The sequence below is a fragment of the Podarcis liolepis genome (assembly GCF_965112155.1).
Source record: "Podarcis liolepis genome assembly, chromosome: 9".
Taxonomy (NCBI): domain Eukaryota; kingdom Metazoa; phylum Chordata; class Lepidosauria; order Squamata; family Lacertidae; genus Podarcis; species Podarcis liolepis.
In genome coordinates this window covers 56,657,570-56,684,041 of record NC_139564.1, presented here as the reverse complement: position 1 = coordinate 56,684,041, position 26,472 = coordinate 56,657,570, and positions in this window count along the sequence as shown.

The window sequence follows — 26,472 nt, the reverse complement described above, 5'->3', positions numbered from 1 at the left end:
TTCAGAGAGTCCCATAATCATGGTTCAAAGCACCTTACATTCATTATCTCAGTAACAATTGCAACCCGTACATCTATCTTGTAAGGTAGGACAGAATTTTGTGTGTATTATAGATATGGGGAAAGCATAATGCTGAGACAGAGTGGTTGTCTAAAGCAACCTAGTGAATTCATGGCTCAAAATCTTTTGAATCAGATTTCCCTGTTCCCAGCTCACACTCTTATGATGCAATTCTATGGTCACTTGAATAGTACCATATCCCACCAAACTTCATGGGGACTTACTTCTGAGTAGATACACATAGAACTGATAGGCTATAGTCCTACGCACATTCATTTGTGAGTAAGCCCCACAAATGAACTTGTTTCTGAGTAGACAGGCATAGGATTGCAGTTGGGTACTCTGTACTACATCATTTTTCAAAATATGAAACACAACAATATATAAAATGCAATTAGTAAGAACAGTGAAATCAGATATTCCACTGCAATATTTTTTGAGTTGCTATGGGATTAAGCAATTTGGTTGAGGTAATTACATCTAGATATACAGGACACACACTGCCTCTATAAAGAATTCTGTTTCCAAGTTACCTAGTCCTCTTAAGAGGAGTCACTCTATTCTTCATATAGTTTACATATAATAGATGGCCAAAGCACAGCATAGCTTCATTTAAATGTTAATTCCATGTAGAGTTCTTTTTGCATGCTGCTAAGAAAACATTACCCATGGTAAAGGCCTTGAATGTGAATAACTACAGTGCACTCTCTACTGTAAGGGATTATCAAGTGCTGATTCCCGCTTTATGAGTTTGATGTACTCCAGATAAATGAAAGACTATGGTTGCAATCTAATGCAGAGTAAAGCACACACAGACTGCAATACCAAACACACTTGAATGATAGAATGATGGAATCATAGAGTTGGAAGGGACCCCCATAAATAAGGGTTTCCCAAGCCAGGGTCTCCAGCTACTAGGGTGTAAGTTCCATTAAAGACAGTAAGGCCTACTGTGTTGTTAAATAGATTGGTTTCAGTTGGGCTAAGTGTGCAGATATAGGAAGCTTTCTTATAATGAATTCAACCATTGTCCCATCTAGCTCAGTACGGCTAACATTGACTGGCAGTAGCTGTTCTGTGTTCCAGGCAGGGATCTCACGCAGCCTGGGATTGAAGTTGTGACCTTTTGTATATACAAAGCAGTTGCTCTACCATTGATATACAGCCTTTCCTTGCGGCTCCTGTCATTCCCACTTTCAGCCAAAATAATGTATTGTGCCATGTTGTGGCATGAATGGGCATTGAATCCAGTCAGCTGTTAAGTCTTCCTAGTCTCCATTCCTCAGGACTAGAGAGTTCTATGTCAGGTAATGTTTTGTTGTAGTACAAATGGATGAAGTGACTGCTGGGAGAGGCAGGGGATGGTTATTCCAACATGAATAACCAGTGAACTTTCCACACGATATGGCTGGCCACCAGTGAGGCCAAATACTGTGTTAGATGTTCTTTTGGTTTGATCCAGCCAGGTGATCATTATGAAGAAACTTCTACAGTGGTACCTCTGGTTAAGAACTTAATTTGTTCTGGAGGTCCGTTCTTAACCTGAAACTGTTCTTAACCTGGGGTACCACTTTAGCTAATGGGACCTCCTGCTGCCGCCACGCCGCCAGAGCATGATTTCTGTTCTCATCCTGAAGCAAAGTTCTTAGCCAGAGGTACTATTTCTGGGTTAGCGGAGTCTGTAACCTGAAACGTCTGTAACCTGAAGCGTCTGTAACCAGAGGTACCACTGTATTTGTTTAAGGGAAAATTAATTAAAGGGGCTTTGAGTTTCTGTTTCTCAAAAGCAGCCTCCTCCATGGCACACTGCAAACTCCTCTTGAAATGGAGAGAACTTTCAAATGCAGGATTATGGTGTGGCATGAGAGTCTGCGGTTCAAAAGGGGGAAGGAGTCCAATCCCCGCCTGAGGATATCTAATCACTTGGACATGTCTAAAGCGGCTATTTCGCTCTGGGCCAAAGAGTGTGAATAATGAGCCCAATTTCTAATTTAACAGTGAATCCCAAAGAGATGCTTCTGCAAGCTATGAAACCAACTTCAAAACGGACTAAAAAACTACGTCTCAGGAATCCTAGGTGGGAATCAATCCTGTCCAAATGACAGCCTCTATGCTGCACCTCTGTGAGACGCTGCATTTTTCCATACGCTTTCAGACTGAATGACTTATTTTTAGTTGAAAGGCAGCAAGCAACGGCGGAGAAAGGAAAGTCTCCAAGAGAGCACAATAGGAGGAAGCAATTCTACCAAGTGAATTATATAGGAAATAAATATGATCATGATGGTTATACAGTTACACGGGCCACATCAATGACCAAGAAACTGACAGCAGTGTCTGGTTAGGAGAGCTAATCACACATAACATTGCTTCAGAAAGCTTAGTGCTTAACAAAAACATACTTTCGCCCCATTACAAGTTCCAACCAGTTTGTGGAATTGATCGATTCAGAACCCAAGCCAGATTGCCCGCCATCATCCGAAACGCTCAATTTGAGGGCCTCTGAATTATTTGCTTTCACTTCCTGTATTCTGACTTTGCCAAATTGAGTGATGGTAATGTTTCTACCTGGAGTGTAATACTACTTCATTAAAATCACGGGTGTTTTGCTGTGGATTTCAATAAGAGGTGGCCTGACTGCAACCTGAGATTGAACACTAAAAACTGTACTTCATCTATCTTTCTCCAGGAAGAGAATTTCATTTGAACATAGAGAAGGTGTAACAGTCCAGAAAAAGTGTGTGGCAAATAGTGTTTGTTTTTTTTAAAAAAGAGCCTTAATATCACTTCACAATGCATCATTGTTTTAAACTTCTCCTAGCGTTGCTGTAGGACTGAGATAATTCAGGATGAGGAGGGGAGGAGAAGAGGAGGAGGAGCTGGAGAAAGCTTCAGCCTCATTTGCTGCTTAAGCACAGGGGGCTTGGAAGAGATAAGACCGGGATAGAAAATGGAGAGAAAGTATAACAGTTCGGTGCTAAAGGAGTACTTTTGGTCTCCGTGAAGCCTTTGCATTAATCAAAATTGCAGGTCCTGTCTTGGGCAGCTCTCAAGTGAGATTTTGAACTTCCCTGAGCTCTTCTTTATTTCTGACCATTCTCACGCTGCATAATTGCTAAAGCAACGTGAGCCCTTCATTTTTAACATGCCTGCTTGACATTCTCTGTTTGTTTACTTGTTTCCCTTTAACATCAAGCTATCTGGATGAAATTCGGATTCATGTTCAGGAGGTAGATCTACTTTTCAAAGCTGAGATACCAGCATGATGCCCCCCCCCGGCAATCACCCATTTTGAAAGTCTGTGGGCAGAGAGGAAAGAGCAGAAATATGTGTGATGTGTGATCTGTTTCTGCAATTGAGATACTGGAATGAAAATTGGTTTTTCTCATATAGGGCATAATTATCCAACTCAAGTGCAAATATCAGATAAGCACAGCACCAACCCAATACATTTTGCTGCCTGAGCCAAGGGAAAAGATGGTGCTCTGTTCCTTCCAAGTACTGAAGCCAACCACACTGTCAGCTGAATCTAACTTCCAGCACAGGCAATGGGACAGGATCCTCAACTACAGTAAACTAGTTCCTCCCAAGGTTTTGCCAAACGACAGAACCAGCTCTGGATAACCATCCCAACGTGGATCTATTTTTAAAGGGGAGGAGGAAGATACAACACCTGAAAGACCTCTCAAATACGATTTACTTGGACAAGGGTTTTCTCAGTATGAGGACAAGCATGCGTCCTAGAAGGGACATGCGGATGCAACAAAGAACTGCAAGGGGGGGGGGAAAGAACTCATTGGAACCTTGTAATGTGTTTGATGGGGGAAGTCTTCTTTCTGGTCAGGTAAAAGTTGGTTTAACTGTCACTGGGAAGAGGTTAGACATAGAACTCTCAGTATGCAAATGAAGGATTGAAGATGTGCGGATGTGATTGGTGGGTGCAGGTTTAGAATTTTCAGTAAGTGAGTGTGATTGGCTTGGGCTGCACTAGAGGGGTTGGAAGAAGTGGGTGCTAGCCAGTCAGGGTCAGTCTGTGTTGGCTGGTGTTTGTGGTGGACAGCCAAAAGAAGAAGGCAGCAGAGGAAGATGGTCAAGGAAGATGAAAGAAGACCCCCAGAGAAAGGCAGAGTGGGTTGATGGCCACTTGAGGGCATGATGATGGTCTGGATAGGCTACTGGCTTGATTCAGCAGGCTCTCATGTTCTTATGGTGGCTTAGAGTGCAGAGTTGAGGGGAGAAGCTGACCCCAGTGCTAAGAAATGAGAGGCAGTTTGGAACGCTGGTCTCTAGTGTCTGGTAGAGGAGTCAGAGGAAGATTCCACAACAGTGCAGCAAAAACAGACCTTCAATAGGTTAGTAGTGGTTGGAATGGGGTTTCAACATGAATCCTCAGTTCATAGCTACCAACTTTTCCCTTTTTTAAAGGGAAATTCTCTTATTCCGAATAGGACTCCTCTCAAGAAAAGGGAAAAGTTGACAGCTATGCCTCAGTTATAGTGTTGGTGAGGCTTCACTGGGGCAGAGAAAATATAAGGGCAATAAGGTAGAAAAGTTTGAATAGGGTAACTGCTTCCTCAAAGCTGTCTGAGTTAGTAATACTGTAGTACAGTGGTACCTCAGGTTACAGACGCTTCAGGTTACAGACTCCGCTAACCCAGAAATAGTACCTTGGGTTAAGAACTTTGCTTCAGGATGAGAACAGAAATTGTGTGGTGGCAGTGCGGCGGCAGCAGGAGGTCCCATTAGCCAAAGTGGTACCTCAGGTTAAGAACAGTTTCAGGTTAAGAACGGACCTTCAGAATGAATTAAGTTCTTAACCCGAGGTACCACTGTAGTTTTAAAACAAGCTGTTGATATTTAAAGTGAAAGTAGCAAGTTAACAAAGTGTGCACTCATTTAAAGACAAACAGCACTATATTAAAGGAACCATAAGCTTCTGCAGTACATAATCTTGCAATTAGTAACTGAGTCTGACTAGCTTTAGCCCACATCTACCAGGCTTATTGGTAAATTAAGGGTGCAAAAGTTATAAGGGATATTAAATGGTGGCAGCAGTATGGGTTTAGGAAAATCATTGGCGTGGAAGTTGGGGTTTGCTTTTATAGAATGAGTAAGGAAATATCCCCACTTCCCCCATGCCATGCCCTGATAAACTGCTTGAATACTTTCCTCAAACATCAGGCTTAGTTGCTGTGTCCAAAACAGAACACTGAACTAAGTGGTCTCATCTCATCTAGCAATGCAGTTCTTATGCAAGGTAGTCTCTGAGCAGCAAACCAAGAACAACAGCTTGGCTATTTCCTCCAGCTGCCACTCAAACCACCCCATTGAAGTTTTACAATATGCTTCCTTGAACTTTCTACTTATGTCAACATGTGTCACTTATTCTCTTAGGGGGCTAGAGACAGATTCAATACAGAGAGGAAGCTGTTTTGTCTATTTTTAATTTTTATAGAAACAACTCTCTGTAGCACATCATCAATCAATTGAGCATTGATATTTAACCCTTGTCCCTCCCTGATCTCTTGCCTGCCCTGTTGCTACTCCTTTCTCCTCCTCCTCCATCTGGGAAGCAAAGTTCCTAGAGCTACGAGCCTGAGATGGCACAACCTCCTTCGATCAAAGAGCTTTATTTCTCAGTGAGATAAGGGGGTGGCAAAAACAGTAACAAGCAAGCAGGTAGCGAGTGAGCAAGGAGGGATAAGAATAAAACATTAACATTAAGCGATGTTGATATAGAAGAGACAGATGTTGAACGACTATAGCTTAATGTTCAAGCACATGCTTTTCATGCAGAAGGTCCTTGGCTCAATCCATTTTTTATGGTGGCAACCATCTCTCCCCCAATGTTCTGTAACAACACTTAAATTCTGAAGTATTGCGGAGATACAAGATGGTGGCCAAACTGCCAGCAAAACAACCTGCAGTGACGGGGAGAAAAACTTAAGGGAGCAGAAAGAATACATCTTATTCCAACTGTAAATGGTAATCCCCACTTCCCAAGACATTGTTGGAGAAATTCTCATTCCTTGGAGAAAATTGAGGAAATGGTTCCCCAAATTTCTCTGCCCACAGACAGGGTAGAGAATTTTGAGGGGGCATTGGCACTCAACTTCAGTTCCCATTCACTTACCTATGGATAGGTAGACAGTGAACAAACCTGATAGGTGAGATGATCATGCCCTGGACCAGTCTTGAGTTTCCATCTTGGATGAGTGTGAGTCACCTCCTTATTTGCCCTTTTACTGACAGTGATGATCAGTAGCGGCTCATTAACTCTTGTCAGCAACTAATCTAGGAGAAGCAACCTCTGATCACAAATTCTGTGCCCTGCCTGCAGTATTTTCCCCCACTAGTATAACATCAACAGCTGCTCGGGCAAGAAAGTGGGAAAGATTCTATGTAAGCTTTTCTTACTTAAGTTCCATTCTTACTGCATGATATACGGCCAAAACCATTCAGCAGTCAACTGATATTCCTCATGTGGGAAGCCATAAAAATTAAGTAAAGCCTTAAATCGATAAATGGTTGGATATGAATCCATCGTAGTAACAGAGAAAGAAAGAGTAAGATCCATGGATATTTATTCCTCAGCATAATATGTTATACCTCCAGGAAGGGGATTTGTTACATTGTTCATTCAAGCCTACATATTTCTAAAAGGGAGAATTCAGAATGTCTTTTTATTATTACCCTTTCATTGCATTTCCAGACTGAATAAAAGCACAAATGATTCTCATTGACGCTTTGACCCATTATTTCCTCCTAAAGGCAATGAAGACCGCAGAAAAACTCCAGCACCTGTATCCAAGAACCCATATCTAAGTGCCTCTAAATGTGAGTACCATATTTTATATACCCCTTATGGTAAGAATATGACTATCAATATGAAACTCCTTCTCTAGCTGCCATCCATTTCACCACAATTCTATTAAGATGCATTATGTTTGCCATAGCTTGTCCTCTAAAACATGTTTCGTAAATTTGGCATCCTTACAAACATATCTCTTTACAAGAGGGGGTGATTCCTGCCTGTTTGGAGGAGGCAGTGATAAGACCGCTCCTTAAGAAACCACCCCTAGATTCTGAAAACCGAAGTAACTACTGGCCAGTTGCTGTCTTCCCTTTTGGGGGGCACTGAGTGGCTGGTCAATGTCCAGATCTTGGCACTCTTGGAGGAGGCTACTTTTCTAGATCCATTTCAATTAAGGTTTTAGCCTGGCTTTGGCACAGAAACTGCCCTGGTCGCCTTATATGATTATCTCTGTTGGGAGAGAGACAGGGGCAATGTGTTCCTGTTAATCCTCCTTGACCTCTCAGTGGCTTTCAATGCAATCAACCACTGTATCCTCCTAGAGAGGCTATCTGAGTTGAGTTTTTGCAGCACTGCTTTGCAGTGGTTCCAGTCCTCCTTGGATGGTTGTCTTCAGCGGTTGATGCTTGGGGAATGTTTTTTGGCAAAATGTGGTCTTCAATGTGGGGTCCCTCAGGGTTCAATTCCATCCCCCGTGTTGTTTAATATCTACAGGAAGCTGCTGAGTGGAATCAGCTGGAGTTTGGGAGTGTGTTGTCAGCAATATGCTGCTGACGCACAGCTCTATTTCTCATTTTTATCTGCAGGCGAGGCAGTGGACTGGTGTCTTGCCTTGGTAATGGACTGGATGAGAGCCAATAAACTGAAGCTCAATCCAGATAAGGCACTGTTAGTGGGTGGTTCCCTAGACCTGATGGATGGGAGACTGCCTGTTCTTGAGGGGGTTATACTCTTAAGGAGCAGGTACATAGCTTGGGGGTGCTCCTGGAGCCATTACTGTCACTTGGTGGCCTTGGAGTGCCTTCTGGCAGCTTGGGCTGGTGGCCGAGCTATGCCCCTATCTGGACTGGGATACCCTAACTTCTGTGGCCTATGCTCTGGTAACCTCTAGATTGGATTACTGCAATGGGGGGCTCTTTTTCCATGGGGGGGGGGCAGGAGGCCTGTCCTCTCCTCCCTGCTGCTCACTCCCTGGGCAAATGCAAAAGTGCAGGAGAACCAGCCAGATGGTGTAGGTTAAGTGGTAAACTCTAGTTGCATGCCACCCAAATCTCCAGGTGGTGCAAGATATATCATCACGGACAGAATCATTGCCACACACGGTAAGAACAAGGATATAGTTTGAATGCTTCACTTGTAGCTTTATAAATCATTTAATGTGTCAATATGAATGGAAGCCGTTAATATTGCAGTTGTTGTATAAGTGATTGTTATTTTGACTGGAGTGTAATTGGAATTAATAAGATTTTGGAACACAGAAATAAAGTAAATCGTCAAACCATCAATTCTATCATGTGGGGGGCACCTAAATTATATAATTTGGCATATGAATGATTGGTATTAGTAACTGTGTTATAATTTGGCATTGTTATAATGAGGCTATTATTGGATTATTGTAATTGAAAACTAATAAAAATTATTATCCCCCCCAAAGCCCTACACGGTTCAGAGCCTCAATATTTTGCATATGGGAAAGTGAGAGGATTTAGAAATCTGGTCAAACTTGAGGCTTTCACTGCTGGGTTGTATTGCTGTGATAAAGATGAATGTATTGCCAAGAATGTTGTTTCTGTTTCAAACATTGCAAATTGTGGACAAAATGGATTGCTTCAAGAAGTGGCAGAGAGATATCTCTAGATTTGTCTGGCAGGGCAAGAAGCCCAGAATAAAATTTAAGATATTAACAGATGCAAAGGAAAGGGGTGGATTTGCCCTGCCAGACTTTAAACTTTACTATGAATCAGCAGCCTTTTGCTGGTTGAAAGAATGGCTACTTCTTGAAAACACAGACATTTTAGACTTAGAAGGTTTTAACAATGTATTTGGATGGCATGCATATTTATGGTATGATAAGGTCAAAGCACATAAAGCATTCAAAAACCATATTGTCAGGAAAGCATTGTTTAATGTCTGGGTAAGATATAAAGACTTATTGGAAAATAAAACCCCAAGGTGGTTGTCACCAATGGAAGCAAAAGCTCAGAAAAGGCTCAATATGGAGGCCAAATGGCCGACATATTGGGAAATTTTGGAACAAGAAGGAGACAAATTGAAATTGCAGAGTTTCGAAAAATTAAAAAACAAAGTGAGAGATTGGCTTCATTATTATCAGATAATGGAGGCATATAATTTGGACAAGAAAATCGGCTTCCAGGTGGAAAAGTCAAAATTAGAAACAGAACTGTTAGAACCCAAAACTAAGAATCTGTCAAGAATGTATAACTTGCTGTTGAAATGGAATATATGTTGGACATAATATTATGTTTGCTGACTGGGAACAGTTATGGACCACAGGTATGAAGTTTACGGCATGTAATGCCTTAAGAGAGAATATTATGAAAATGATATACAGGTGGTACATGACCTCAGTCAAGCTTGCAAAAATCTATCATTTGCCCGATAACAAATGTTGGAAATGTAAAGAAACGGAAGGTACATTCTTTCACCTTTGGTGGACGTGCCCAAAGATTAAGGCTTTCTAGGAAATGATATATAATGAACTGAAAAAGGTATTTAAATATACCTTCCTGAAGAAACCAGAGGCCTTTCTCCTGGGCATTGTCGGCCAATTGGTGCCAAAGAAGGACAGAACTTTTTTTATGTATGCTACAACAGCAGCAAGAATACTCATTGCAAAGTATTGGAAGACACAAGATTTACCCACTCTGGAAGAATGGCAGATGAAGGTGATCGACTACATGGAATTGGCAGAAATGACTGGCAGAATCCGAGACCAGGGAGAAGAGATGGTGAAAGAAGACTGGAAGAAATGTAAAGACTATTTACAGAAATATTGTAAAATTAATGAATGCTAGAAGGATGTTGGATAGAAACTAAGGGGTTTCCAGCTGTAATGCTTTAGGAGATACAAAAAAAAAAAAAAGGTTTACAAATGGGTAAAAGCTTAATGATAAGGATTTGCTGAACTAACAAATTGAAGTGGAATACAAAGAAGGGAGGTATGAGGAGGTCTGGGGAAATAAGTGTAAGGAAGAGATGTTATGGAAAATTATTTGTTTTTTAACTGTTTTTATGTTGTATTTTGTATTTTGTTTCTTTTTATTTTTCATTTTCATTGTTATATTTTAAAAACTTTAATAAATATCTTTTAAAAAAAGGAAGCTGCAGAGTAAAAACTGCCCATTGCCTCAGGGGTCACCAGTGTGCACATGCAGGTGCACATGTGTCCACATAGATTTTCCTTGGTGGCCACAGGGTCCCTTCCTCACCCACACTGAAATTAAGCTTGAAAGAAGCAGTTTATTGTAGCCAACAGACTGTGTGTGCTTGGTTTCAGGGTGATTGTAGTGCCCATGAGATTTTCTCTGGTTTACAGATGTGCCCATAGACCAAAAAATGTTGGTGACCACTGCACTACAGAATTCTGTTTTAACATCTGATGTGCTGAGTACCCACTATACTGCTCTGGGCCAATAGCAGTCGTGCTTTTCGTAATGTTTAGTTTGGACAAAGTATAATATACTACTTGGCTTGTGCAACAGAAGCTTGAAGCAGAGGGTGTGGTATTTGCTCCCATATATTCTCAAATATTTACAGTAGAGAGTTATGTCAAAAACACAATATTGCCATTCAAGAGGTTTGTGGGCAAGCCAACCATCTACACAAAATGGCTGATGTCAGCTTGGTGGTAAATCTGTCCGCTGACATCATTGCCACTCACCTCATGTAATTTGCCAGTTAATGTTGGACAACAATATAAAGGCTAAACGTCACCACACAACTTTTTAAATGATAGAATTTTAAAGTCTTTTTTTGTGGTAGTGGAGCCCGAAGGCTGCCTTGCAATGCACCTGGGTGAATTTGAGTATCTTGCTGCATTCCACATGATCTCCTCTTATTTGTACTGTTGGGTTTTTCTTATGCTCAAAGCAAAGCGTGGTGCGTTGAAAATGCAGCAATGTTCTTACAACAAATAGAGCAACAGAAAAGGACACCCTTTGCCTAAAGTATCTTTACAGCAGCAGAGGTAGAGCGGGATGATGAATTGAATAATGCCTTTCAAATGGCAGATATACAGTATCTGAATATGAAAAAAGCAGGCGTGCATGGGAGCATGTCACAGCAATATGTAATGCTGCTGGTTGCTCAAGGTGATGAAACAGTTTGCTGCCGTCCTTGCCACCAGTAGACTATGTCGATTCTGAGCTGGATTCACATTTGAACTTACATTCATTAGGAGCTGAACTTCGCATATGATGGTTGAAGGTAAAATGCAGGGATGTGGCACTAAATTGATAGATTAGTTAGATTAACCAATGGGCATCTTTTTAATTGACGACGGCTGCAATCCTAACCCCACCCACCTGGGAGTAATCCCAATTCAATTCAGTGAGATTTATAAGATTGTCATTATGATTGTGCTGTAAAAAAGGAATCCTTGCTGAATTAGGTAACACATTTTAGGCTGGGGAAGAGAAAGAGTATAAATGATAAAGGGTAAGATTTTCTCCCAGTTAAAGGAGAAAACCAACCCATGTCACAAAGTTATCATTATGAGTTTGTTACTGAACTGTTATGGAGTCTGTGTTTGGAGAAGACAGGGTTAATGGAACCAGAAGGGTAGCTTAAATATCTTACTGGTCAAACTTGCCAGCCACATCCTTTCCTTAGAAAGAGTGTGGCTAGTTGCCTACAGTAACTAGGAGATACCTGTTTTTTACTGAGTATGTTCTGAATGGAAGTCAGGGACATATTTCCCCCTACAGCTGATGAAATCAAGGTCTCTCTGTTCAGGTGGGGAACGTTTTTCCTATAAAGGACCATACAGGAACAAAGGGGTAGAGATGGAGTTACTGGAAATCACAAGTAGGGAGAGTGCTGCAGCATCTGGCTTCACAGAACCATCTGGTTGGCCACTGTAAGAACAAGATTATGTTCTAGATGGGCCTTTGGCCTGATCCCACAGGGCTCTTCTTGAGTACCTATGATTGTGGCTTCTCCTCCTCCTCCTCCTCCTCCTCCTCCTCCTCCTCCTCCTCCTTCTTCTTCTGTCGTTTAGTCGTGTCCAACTCTTCATGACCCCATGGACCAGAGCACGCCAGGCACTCCTGTCTTCCATTGCCTCCCGCAGTTTGGTCAAACTCATGCTGGTAGAACACTGTCCAACCATCTTGTCCTCTGTCGTCCCCTTCTCCTTGTGCCCTCAATCTTTCCCAACATCAGGTTCTTTTAAAGGGTGTCTTCTCTTCTCATGAGGTGGCCAAAGTATTGGAGCCTCAGCTTCACGATCTGTCCTTCTAGTGAGCACTCAGGGCTGATTTCCTTAAGAATGGATAGGTTTGATCTTCTTGCAGTCCATGGGACTCTTAAGAGTCTCCTCCTTCTAGTCTGGGGCTAAATTTGCAAATGGGTTGTTGAGATTCCACAAACAAGTCATTGCTAATGGTTTTTATTGTATTTTCACTTCTTAGAAATGATAAACCCAGATTGAATTGGAGGTGGGATGCAGGCTGATGCCAAGGACATCATGTGGATGCTGCGGAGAGTAGGGGTGGGGAAACAAGCATGAGGATCCTACAATAAACACCTGTTTGGAAGCAACCTCAGACAGCGAAGGGAGAGCAATCTTTGAGTTATGAAAGGGTTTTTTGGGGCCTGCCTTTTGTAGAGATCTGATGTAGGGCAGTGGAACTCTATCTGTAGGAGTGTTTTAAAAATCCATCCACAAAGGTGGTAAAATGGAGCTGTTTTTTTTTGGGGGGGGGATGAAACAGGCAGTTGGTAAAAAGATAGTGAGCTTTCCAGCTGTTCAAGCATCCTAAATGATGTGGGTGCAACCTCTGTGGTTCATTTTTGTGAACAGGGTCTGTGTAAAACAAAGGTGTGAAACCTGTGGTCCTACAGATGTTGTTGGACAGCCAGTGTGGTCAAGGATGATGGAAGTTGTTGTTGTTGGCATCTTTCTGTCTCGGGAGACAATGGAGGAGCACATCTTTGGGGGTGAAGTCAAGCTGTTGGAAGATAACAGCACCTGCTGTGGCTGTAGACATGGGCATGGGAGAGACATGTTTTATTGCAGCTGGGTTAGATTAAGGTGTCCAGCTGTGCTGCTACAGATGCACTATGGCGTTTTTTCTCTCTGTGTTCCTTACAGAGGTCATTCCTCCTCTGGTCACTGCTATGGATGCATGACCTGACTGTCTCTAGGCACTGTGGTCATCTGCATGGGATTCCCACACAGTAGGGTTGATGTTGTCAGCCTTGATGTCATGTTTGCATACATCTTTGTAACACAGAGTTGGTCTTCCATTGGGCCTGGTGCCTGAAGCCAGCTCCCCATAGAGCACATCCTTGGAGATACTACCTTCTTCCATTCTATGGAGATGACCAAGCCAGTGTAGATGGTGCTGAGACACGAATGCGAACTTGGGAGTTGTAGTCCAGTAACATTTGGACCACCACAGGTCTCTCACCCCTGTGGAATTTCGAACAATGTATTTTACATATCACACAAGCAACTGCTGACCATGACTGATGTAGGAGCAACTACAGAAGAGACAGCAACCAATGGGCTATGTGTAAAAAATATTTTAGGTTTTCTGAAGTCACCAGGAAAAAGAAATAGCTCTTGAATCCAAGTACTTCGTACTTAGATGGTGGCATGAGTTCTGATAACATGGAAATACACATAAATGTTTCTGGCTCTGTAGAAATTTCTGCAATGGCAAAGAACTAGTTAATCCCTTTGATCAAAGAAATTGTTTCATGCTGTTCCCATCAAAAATACTTAATATGGTTTAAGAGGTGTTCCAGTTAATTATTAACCTCCAGGAGATAGTTGAAAAAGGTCACAATTCTAAATTTGGGATCTGTCAAGATGTCCCGAACACTGGTAGCATATGAAATAAGTGACATAATCATTTGAAAAACTAATTAATTTGCAGAGATCCAATATATGCAGCACAGGTTGTTCTTAAGATGTTCTGCACCATCGTATAAATATTCTGGACATGATATAAGCAGTCATTTGGAGTGCACTGCCAGTCAATGTGGTGCCCTCTACGTGTTGCTGGACTTATAACTCCCATCAGTCCCGGCCAGCATGACCAGTGTGGTCCAGCACCATACTGGAAAGCACCATACAATAATAACACATATATCTACATCAGTACCAAGGGGCAGAAGCAGTAGACAAAATAAAAAAAAATCATATATACTTAATTACATAACAAGTAACACTCCATCAGATAAAGTCTGTGATACAGTGTCTAAAATCAGTATCTGTCAGGAGCTGGACTGCGGAGAAATGCTGGGGACTACCTTCCCCCCTTTTCCTGAACTGACAGTATAGATTTAGAACGGTGGTTTGCGGAAGGGTGCAGAGGGCAGAAGCTGGGAAATATTGGAAGAGGAACAGCAGGAAGAAGCAGCAGCACTGGGGGAGAGATATCTGACAGACTCAGTGTCCTTGGAAAGCATTCTTAACCCCCTTCTCCCAGGACCAGGTGGGCATTGAGGGTATTAGAACAGAGAGCTCAGAGGCAGAAAGCTCAGATTAACTGATCCAGGAGTGACGTTGAATAGGGGAGACATAGTGCGGTCGGACTTTACTTGGAGCAATGCCTTTATTAGGGAAGGCTGCATTCCTTCGTTGCGCTCTGTGAATTATTGAATAAATTGCTTGGTAAGAATGTTTATCGTTTCTCTGATTCTGGACTGCCACCATGGGAGGGGTCTGATTCCCCAAAACCTGACAGTAGTCATTCACCGTGCACTGTAGTCTGCTGCTGACTATGTGCCCTGGTCACCTCTCTGGTGGTTCTTGCGATGGTCTTGGCGGGGTGGGTGCAGGAACTGCTGGTGAGTACCGGTACCTCCCCTCCTAGAAAAAGGCACTGGTTATAACCGTTTTCATTCTTAAAACTAGATGAATATTTAAGAAAGAATGATAAGGTACATTACGATCTAGTTGAGTAGACTAGACGGCTTCGGTCCAGTATATCTGAAGGAGCGTCTCCACCCCCATCATTCTGCCCAGACACTGAGGTCCATCGCCGAGGGCCTTCTGGCGGTTCCCTCACTGCGAGGAGCCAAGTTACAGGGAACCACGCAGAGGGCCTTCTCGGTAGTGGCGCCCTCCCTGTGGAACGCCCTCCCACCAAATGTTAAAGAGAACAACAACTATCAGACGTTTAGAAGACATCTGAAGGTAGCCCTGTTTAGGGAAGCTTTTAATGTTTGATGTATTACAGTATTTTAATATTTTTTTGGAAGCCGCCCAGAGTAGCTGGGGAAGCCCAGCCAGATGGGTGGGGTATAAATAATAAATTATTATTATTATTATTGACTACCCAGGGGCTGAGAGCCCATTTGTCAGTTAAGCCTTGTCATGCCATAAAAATGAACATGGTTTAATCTCAGGTGTGTTTGTGTCCCCCCCGCCCAAATAAAGCTTTGACCCGTTTTATGAAGGCACTATCAAAATATTTGTCGATAAACATTGCCTAATGTAATTTTGTAATGGGATCGTGTTTCCTTCTGAGGATAATCAAAATAAGCTGAAGGATTCTCACTGTGGCACACAAGGACTGATGTTGTAAAACTGCTCACATATGCATAACGAAAATATTTGTATTAATCAACGACGGCAAACTTTGGCTTACGGTTTTATTCATGGTGGTGTGATCTTGGCTTCTACTGTAATTTTCTATACACAAATATAAGTTGTGAGTAAATAAGAATAATTTGCACTTGTATAGTGACTTTTTTCCCTGCCCTGTATTTATAAAGTACACAGGCAGTGTTAATCATTTTTTCACCTAATGCTCAGCATTTGAGCTGACATTTCTGCAGCCATTACTGGCATAAACATCATGTTTTGTGACAATGTGCTGGAATAGTGGTTGGCTGGTTCATCCTGCCCTACATATGAACCCCTGACTGGGATTTCCTATTCTAAACTCTTATTTGCTGCGGCAAATTGGGCTAGATGTGCCAAACACTGGGGGACTTACCTGCCCTTACCTTTCCTCTGCACTTTCCTGGCACCATCCATGATTTGAGACTCTGTGTCCGATCACCCTTTTTTTTGCTCCAGAGCTTTCTCCATGAAAACCCGTAGGTGAAGGACATTTAGGAGGTAGCACCTATCCACTCAGCTACAGTCCATTTTTGCCTTATCTCTGTATGGATTCCTACCATTTGGCAAGCATGTTGCTAAAAAGCATTTATTGATTAAGGAAGATTCATTGGCTGACTTTTTGCACAGAAGCTTGCACGTCCTTCCTTCCTTCCTTCCTTCCTTCCTTCCTTCCTTCCTTCCTTCCTTCTTGATTTTGAGAATCTGAAAGATGTGAGGGCCTAGGCAGGTTCCTAGCTTGCCAATTCGTTAACCCATCCCTGAAACAATATGTTCCTTCCTCCCAATCCTTTCTAGGGAGGGCAGTTTCTAACACATAGGCAAACCCTGATTAGCTAAAGGTCCCGCAGACCTTAACTCAGCAAATAACATGACAACTATTCTAAGCCTTTTAATATGATTTTAATGCTGACATTTTATCTGTGGACTTCTGGATTGTTTGTAGACGTTACCCTGCAGCATTGAGCTTGCAGTGCCCGTCCCTAATGATTAGTAACTCCTTCCATACCCACTGTTCACATGAGGAAGTCTATCTGCATAAAGCTCTATGAGGGCAGGCTTCCTCAAGACCCAAAACACGTGGGTGGTGGAGATGGGTCCAGGAGAAACTGCATGTCATTGGGGATGGGAATATACATAGGTGGAGGCCTGCAGACCCTCCCTACATTCTCCATCCATTTATGCAAGTGTTTGAGATACCATGAGCTGGTATTACACTTGACTCAGTGGCGTAGCGTGGGGGGTGCAGGGGGGCCCAGCCGCACCAGGCACAACATCTGGGGGTTAGGGTTAGGGGGCGCAAATCCACGGGTTAGGGGGCAGAAATTACTTGCCTTGCCCCGGGTGCTGACAACCCATGCTACGCCACTGACTTGACTGCATGCTTGATGTGTGATGGTTTGCTTAAGGCAGTTGCAGTAATCAAGTGAAGCTCATTTATCCATTACTCTATACCCATCATCAATGTAAGATAGCAGAGAAGTGTCACTATGGTTGTGAGTTCTGCCCTGTCTGGTGCTCCTCCTACTAGATCATATGCTCCTTTTCCAGCCAGTTTCATATATCTGGTATTTTTTTTTAAAGAAAAGTATGTGTGTGTGTGTGGGGCGAATAAAGGGAATTCAGAGAGAAAGGGCAGGCAATGAAAGGGTTAAGTACACTATCCCACTTGCCACTTGTATAATGGCTGTTTGGTGGAGTTCCAGGTACCTTGGTTTGATCTGTTGTTAAATGTATTTTGGCCTCTGTCTCCACCATCATTCTCCCATTTTCCTTTTTTTTTTAAAGGATGAGCTTAAAATGACTATGACAACCATCACCATCACATTTTGTCCTTTGTCCATAAAATATAACAAATGTGAAAGTTTTCCAGAACGCTCTGTCAGCAGGGGACTGTTATATTTACCTGGCTGAAAAAGAAATACTTGTGGATTAATTATAGTCACACCTGTGTTTATATTTTCTGTAACTGAAGCTGCAGTTACTTGAACATTTGCTGCCTGATTGTGTTTTCCACTGTGTTGAAAATTTGCTAATAAAACTCTTTTGGCCCTAGGGCTGAAAGGTGTACTCTGAATCTTGAAGTGTTAGTATAGTATCACAAAAGTCTCCTTTGTATAGCACTTCTGTAGAAAGATGTGTCATGCTGTCTGTGTATTCACCTGGCTACAAGCTTGCAAATTGACAAAGAATATGCTTTATTTGACTCCAACCATTATAACTCCATGAAACTTCCAAAACATTATCTTTACCTAGCAAGAGTCAATAGCGATCTCCACTCGTGGGAAAAAGTGCAAGCAATTTGGCTACAGTAGGGTATCTTGGATAGTTCTTTGTCCTGATATTTGTGTTATTTCCAAAACTTAGGCCATCCCAATTTTCCTTCATTAAAGCCCTTGTCCACTGCGGTACATTCATTCTTCCGCTGTGAGAGTTAAGTGCAGATGCCACCATCTAGCTTAAAGCAGCAGACGTGAATCTTAGCAAATAATAAATGGCTCTGTTACGGACTTGACTTTCTCAAGCTGATTGTTTTAGATCTGTGCTTTCCCCAAGAGAATTAATTGAATCCTTTGGCAAAAAAAAAACAAAGAGCCCTGTTTATTATGGCATGCGCTTTTGTGGGCGAGAGTCTATTTCATCAGATATGTCATACTCAAGACCATAAAAGTGGATGCCATAATATATTTGATTAGGTTGGATCCAGATTTCAATTCATGGAAGGAACCGAGAACCAGCAGAGGCTCTGGGAAACGTGTGTATGTAGGTAATTTTTGCCAGTTTTTCCTGCAGTCTCCAGTGCCATCTCTGACACTGCTCCAAATAGTCCCCATGACCCATTGGAGCAGCTTGAGGGTGTACAGAGCACTACAGGGGAAAGGGGAAACCAGTAAAACTCACCTCTTCCCTTCATCTAGTGGAGCATCCTATGGGTGAACTTTCACCCATGAGTAGTCTCCTTCTAATCCACTGTCATTAAGGCGCCATAAGAGTCTTTGCTGGTTTTTCTGCATAGGAACAGAGGAAGCTGCCTTGTAGTGAGTCAGGCCAATGGCCTACATAGATCAGTGTTGTCTACACTGACTGGGAGTGACTCTCCAGGGTCCTTTCTCTGCCCAACCTGGATATGCTGAGAACTGAACCCAGGACCTTCTGAATCCAATCCAGATGCCCTACCGGCCCTTCCAGCGTAAACAAGCGAAGAGCCCATCATTTGGAGAAGAATGATTATGATTAAAAGTTTGGCAAAAAGTGCTGGGAGTCCATCTGTCAGAGGACAAAAGCTACGCTTTAGTTGCAAGATAAGAAAATCAGGAGAAAATGAAAAAAATCTGATGTCATTTAGTCTCAGTATGTGTGTTATAAGCATTGTTGTCATGAATTGATGGCAAATGAAAAACATCTGTATTCCTTGTTGTTGTTTAGTCATTTAGTCGTGTCCGACTCTTCGTGACCCCATGGACCAGAGCACGCCAGGCACTTCTGTCTTCCACTGCCTCCCGCAGTTTGGTCAAACTCATGCTGGTAGCTTCGAGAACACTGTCCAACCATCTCGTCCTCTGTCGTCCCCTTCCCCTTGTGCCCTCCATCTTTCCCAACATCAGGGTCTTTTTCAGGGAGTCTTCTCTTCTCATGAGGTATTCCTTAGAGGATATTCAGGGTGTTCATACATGAATCTGTAAGAGGATCTGGAGATGACTAGCAACAGTATTAGACTCAAAAATCAACCAGAGATGAAGTCTCTTGGGCATTATGCTAGAGCAGGGGGAGACAATGCGGTGTCTTCAGCTGTTCTTGGTCTAAAATGCAATAAATTAATTACACAAATTTGGTCCATCAAAGTTGGCACATGTGAAAATTTCAGAATGCAGTGATGAAGATTCTAGCTCATAAGCAATGAGCAGATCACACAACTGCTTTTTATTATATCTGTAATACGCATGCACGCACCAACATTCTAGTTCAGTGTTTATAAAAAAAAATTCCTTCCCATGGGCCACTTGCAAATGTGTTGATGGCATTGGCAGAGTGCTTAGTAAGTTTTCTGCTTGTAGTAGCGATCACAACATTTTTGTGCTAGATGCTGTATTGAGGCATCAGGCATAAGCCTGCATTTTATTAATGTTTAATCAGGACTTGTATATTAAAGAGGGCTTAGATTTTCAAAAGTAGATTTTCAAATGTTTCAATGCCAGGCAGAGAAAACCTTGGCCATTCTCCTAGACAAGGGCCCCTTTGATTTATAGCAGAAAATAATTCTCAAAGTCGTAAAAGCTGAAATTACAGACTGAGTAATGACATTGACCCTACATGTTATAGAAGATAACAAAGGCAGAGATAAACATAATTAGGAATGGGCAAATAGTAAAATGATACCATGGGCCTCTTTTAAAACCTTGAGCTGTATTTTTAAGGCCAGAGGTAAATGGGAGAAAAAACATCTAGCTGACAGAGAAAGAGAGGCTTTTTGGGGAAGTCTTTTTAAAACTGTTTCTTTCTTAAACTGAGAGAGTTTGGGAAGAGCTAATGGAAACAAAGCAACTGGCTGGAGAAGGGGGGGAAGATGTAAACTAAAGAGCCTTCTTTAAAAACTGTTTTTTTACTGAGTTCCTTCCTTTCTACTTTAAGAAGCTTTATTCTTTTAAAAGGTTACCTATGATAATGTATGAAATATATTAGCTGAAATATATTGGCTTAAATGTAATTATGCAAAGGATTTAACAAATGCTAGAAGAGTTGTATTTATCTTGAAATTAAGTCAGCCACCAGTCCAGCCTCTTGCCAGACAAGAAGACGCCATCAAATGCTGTCCTGATATATTAGCTGCCAGACATTTGTTTAGAAACCTTCAAATGAAGGATATCTTTCAATGTTGATGTGAAACTCAAGATCCTTGACATATGTTTAAGATAAAAATTTAAGATTAACCATTTGTTTTAGAAGGCAATAGGGCAGGGAGGGCAAGAGGTGAGCTGGTAATTAAGATTCCTTGTTGAGACACATGTAAGATATATTACTACTTATTTGTCATTTATAGATGTAACAATATATAGCTGTTTGTGTTCCTTATAAGGACAGAAGGATATGGGTGTATCTTTTTGTGATTGGTTCTAGCAATCAGCCAATAGGAAATCCAACCAGGCTGATTGGACAGAGGCAGCCCAAGGAGGAGCAAAGGGGGCTGGATTAAGGGAATATAAGTGCTGGCCATAATGGCAGGAGCCAGGCCAGAGCTTGGTAACCATATACCACTGTGCCTCTCATTTATTTGTCTGACAAATAAATAATTATTTTAAATTCTCTATTGCTGCGTTGAATATTTCATTCCAGCTAAGCGTTAACCACAAGCAGGGTGCTACATTTTATGGTGCCCTGTGACTCGGATAAGTGGTCTGCTGGAACGCAGCCCCTTCGCTCTACTGAGCAGGGTACAAGAGAGAGGATCTCTAAACTGCTTACCCAAGCGCGCACTGGTAAATTTTTCCAGGGGGAACGCAGAAGTCTCGTCTGTCTGATACCCTGCTCACTGGCGGCGACGGACCGGGGGGAAACGGAACCAACCAGGGGTAAGTGCACAAAGGGATTTTTGGCCCTCCAATTAATTGGGAGGAAGAGAAGTCTTGATCAAACTTCTGCGTCTCAGTAAGTGGGAACTGAGTACGCTAGGTGGTTGGGTATATCAGATGGTGGTCTGGTGGGGGAAAAGGGGAAGTTGGGAGGTAGTGTGTGGTGAAGTATCCAGCGCATTGTATGTGTGAGAAAGTACAGAGCAATCTGTAGCTGACCTGAGTGTGGAGTGGGTAGTACTTCGGTTCCCAGTGAGGCGACTCCATCTGGGCAAGAAACCCCACGAAGCGTGTGTGTGAGTGACTGAGTGGATACTTCACAGGGCCATACAATGGGAGTTGGGGGTTCAAAAGGGGAAAATACACCTCTTGAATGTATGTTAAATAATTTTAAGAAAGCCTTCTCAGGGGCATATGGAGTCAAAATGACGCCAGAGCGCCTGAGAACGTTATGTGAATTAGAGTGGCCGAAGCAAAATACTGAATGGCCATCTCAAGGAACTTTTGATATAAATTTAGTAAGCAAACTTTGGTCTAACATCGCCAAAGAAATTGGAGGGTGCCCAGAACAATTTTCATATATAGATTCCTGGCTGAGCACATTAAATAAAAATCCTCCATGGATAAGGGAATGCAAAGTCCAACGATGCAAATTATTGGCTGTAAAAGCCGAAGCCAGGAAAGGAATCTTGCCAAATAAACTCAAACCCATTTTTGAGGGACCAGAGGAAGAGCTGCTTCCACCTCCACCCTATGCTCCACATCGAAGGGAGCCTAATCCAAACACTCCACCAGTTGTAACCCCAAGGCAAGAAAGTGGAATGAATAATGGGGCTGGAGTCACAGAACTTGATTCCTTGATAGATTATGATAAATATCTTCAGGAGGCATTGGAGGCCTATAATAAAGCCCAAGCAGAAGTGGTTATTCCATCTGTGAGTCCCAGTAGAACTCCATCTACAGTCTCTTTTAGTGAAACAACTGATTGCCTACCCCAAACTCCTGTACATCCAAGTCCTAGAGAATTATTACAGAAGTTACAGGGAGACCTTAATCGGTCAGCAAGCAATACAGCCAGGCGTATAAAGCTGCTAAAAGAACGCCTTGGGACAAATACCATCCCCTATGATTTAAGGCCCCTAGAGCAAAGCGAAGAGAAAGATCACGTAGTAGCCCCTCTCAGAAGAGTATTTGATGCACTTGAGGAGCCTGTGCTGGTTAACGGGCTACCTGGACCAAGGCCACCTCGAACTTCGACCCTGCAATATATTCCATTCACGACTACAGATCTGATGAATTGGAAAACACACACCCCATCTTTCGCAGAAAAACCTCAGGCTATGATGGACTTGGTGACTTCAATAATAAATACTCATAGTCCTACTTGGACAGATTGCCGCCAGCTCCTGAATACTCTGTTCACCACTGAGGAAAGGAGAGACATAATTGAAAAGGCACAGATATATTTGCGTGAGCAGGCCAGAGTGGGAAATATTTTTAATATTGACCGTCATCTCCAAGACAACTTTCCCTTGGAAGATCCTAATTGGGATCCAAACAATGTAATTCACCTGGCCAGACTTACCACCTACCGCCAGACGCTTGTGCAAGGTATCCGCAGGGCATGCCAGAAGCCCACTAATATGTCTAAAGTCTCAGAAGTAGAACAGAAACCAAATGAGAGTCCAGGAGACTTTTTAGAGAGGCTGCAAGAAGCCTATCGTATATGGACTCCTTTTGACCCTGAAGCCCCTGAAAACAGCAGAATGATTACTGCTACATTTGTGGCCCAGTGCGCTTCTGACATTCGTAAGAAAATTCAGAAATCAGAAGGATGGGAAGGGATGCTGATGAGCCAAATTATGGCCATTGCACGCCGAGTTTATCGGAATAGGGATGAGGCTGAGAAACAAGAGAAGAAGAAGTGGCAGAAGGAAAAGATGGTAATGCTAGCCACAGCAGTAAAGCAAGACTACCGCCCCTTAAATGGAGGAAGAGGGCGGGGAAGGAATCCACCACTGGGAAGGAATCAATGTGCAAATTGCAAGAAGGAGGGTCATTGGAAGCGGGAGTGTCCTGAACCCCTGAGGTTGGAAGAAGTACGCCCAGGCCCAGGCCCAGGCCCAGGCTCCGGCCCAAGAAACCAGGGACGGGGACGGGGAATGATTCGAGATGGAAGATATCAGAGACCTGGACAAGGACGGAGTAGGGACAATGTCATTGGACTGGCAGAGGAGGATTTTACCCAAGACTAGGAAAGACCGGACTCCATAAAGTTAGGCTTCCAGGAGCCCACGGTCACGATCCAATTAGGAAGCCATTTAATAGACTTTATGATTGATACTGGGGCTGAATACTCAGTACTCCCAGAACTATTGCAGAAAAAGGCATCCAAAAGTGTAGTCATTAAAAGTGCCACTGGTCAGTCAGCTAAGAGGTCTTTCCTCCAACCTTTGGAATGCCAGATTGGGGGACATCGTTTAACCCATCAGTTTTTGTATATACCTGAGTGTCCAATACCTCTCTTAGGTAGAGATATGCTGTCCAAATTGCAGGCCCAAATCACCTTCACTCCTCGAGGTCCAGAAATGAAATTGCCATCAAAGGCAGCAGGAATAATTTCCCTCTCAGTACCTAAGGAACAATCATGGCGCCTAATGTCAGCCCTGCAAGTCCAACCCACATTGGATACAGAGTTAAACAAGCTCCTCCGAACTCTACAGGTGCCACCAGGAGTATGGGCCGAAAATAGCCCACCAGGAATGGCCAAGAATATAGCTCCAATTGTAGTAACCTTAAAACCTATGGCTACCCCTGTATCTGTAAAGCAATATCCTTTACCCCGGCGAGCAGCAGAGGGCATCCAGAAACATTTGGACCGCCTATTAAAATATGGTCTGCTTAAGCCCTGCCAATCAGAGTGGAACACACCCCTTTTGCCTGTTCGAAAACCTGGGACAGATGAATACAGGCCAGTGCAGGACTTGAGGCTCGTAAACCAGGCTATCGAGACCTTGCACCCAAATGTACCAAACCCATACACCCTGCTGAGTTTGATCCCACCAGAAGCAACATTTTTTACTGTATTGGACTTGAAAGATGCATTCTTCTGTTGCCGGCTGGCACCACAGAGCCAACCTATATTTGCCTTCCAGTGGGAAGACCCTTTGACAGGAACAAAAGGCCAGCTAACTTGGACGAGATTGCCCCAGGGATTCAAAAATTCCCCAACTTTATTTGGCACTGCCTTGGCGAAGGATCTAACAAGTTACCCCTCAATACCTGGAGAAAAGGTGGTTCTGCAATATGTAGATGACCTTATACTAGCAGCAAAGGATTTTGATACCTGTAAAGAAGGTACAGAGGAACTGCTCCACTTGCTCTGGCAAGCTGGCTACCGAGTTTCCCAGAAAAAGGCACAGTTATGTTTAGAAAAGGTCAAATATTTGGGCTTTGACATCTCACACCAACAACGAGCATTGAGGCCAGAGAGGAAAGAAGCTATTTGCCTTATCAAGGAACCTACCACAAGGAAACAACTCAGAGGATTCCTGGGAACAGCAGGGTTTTGTAGACTATGGATACCTGATTTCAGCAGTCTGGCCAAACCCTTACATGAAAGCACTCGAGGTGCAGAAAAGGACCCATTCGTATGGGGACCTGAGCAGCAACAAGCCTTTTTAGTTATCAAACAACGACTTATGGAGGCCCCAGCCCTTGGACTGCCTAATTCGGAAAAACCCTTTCAGCTGTATGTACATGAACAGAATGGGATTGCAGCGGCAGTCCTGACCCAGAGATTAGGAAGTTGGAACCGTCCAGTAGCTTATTTGTCAAAACAATTGGACTCAGTAGCAAAAGGATGGCCTCCATGCCTAAGGGCAGTAGCGGCCACTGCAAGCCTTGTCAAAGAAGCTGATAAATTTACCTTCGGCCAGACGATGTATGTGAATGTACCTCATGCTGTTCTGACACTCATGGAATATAAGGGTAGTTATTGGCTAACGAACCCAAGGATGGCTAGGTACCAAGGCCTATTGTGTGAAAATCCCAGGATTCATCTACGAGTAGTGAATATGCTCAATCCAGCGACTTTGCTGCCCCTACCAGAGGTAGATGATGAAGAATCACATGATTGTCTCCAAATAATGGATGAAGTTTATTCCAGTAGACCTGATCTGAAAGATGAACCATTGAAAAATCCAGATGTCGTATATTATACTGATGGTAGCAGTTACCTGCATGAAGGTGCCAGACGAGCAGGATATGCTGTGGTCACCAATGAGGAAGTTGTGGAAGCTGAAGCTTTGCCTGCTGGCACCTCAGCACAAAAAGCTGAACTTATAGGTTTAACTAGAGCTCTGCAATTGGCAGCCGGATGTAAGGCAAACATCTATACTGATTCTAAATATGCCTTCTTAACCCTGCATGCACATGGTGCTCTATGGAAAGAAAGAGGTCTAATAGGAGCCCACGGGAAGGCCTTGAAATATGGACCTGAAGTAGAAATCCTGTTAGAAGCAGTATGGGCTCCAGAACAGATTGCTGTAATGCACTGCAAAGGTCATGGACGAGGAAGGGATCCAATAACCAGAGGAAATCATGCTGCTGACAAAGCAGCTCGAGAGGCAGCCCAAAAGCCTGTGGGAGGATTTATAGCAGCCCTCATACCAGAGGTAGCTCCAGAAGAAGTTAAACCTCACTATACCCCAGAAGAGAGGAAGTGGGCTGAACAGGAAGGAGCAGTTGTGAAGGACGGTTGGATGATCCTGCCAGACAATAGGATTTATGTACCTCATCATCTAGCAGGCACAATTGTAAGAAATTATCATGAATCTACTCACCTTGGCGGTACTGCAACCAGAGAGAGTCTCAGTCGGAAGTTGTATATTATTAACCTATCACAATTAGCAACTTGCATTTCACAGAAATGTGTTCTTTGTGCTAAAAACAATCCCAGGCAGGGACCGGTACAACCTCCTGGAATCCAACATGTGGGATATGTCCCCATGGAAAGCCTAATTGTGGACTTCACAGAGCTGGTCCCTTCTAAGGGATTCAAGTATCTCCTTGTGTTTGTAGATACTCTTACCGGATGGGTTGAAGCTTTTCCCACCCGAACTGAAAAGGCACGAGAGGTAACTAAGAGACTCCTCACTGAATTGATCCCGAGGTTTGGATTACCTAGATGCATTGGAAGTGACAATGGGCCAGCG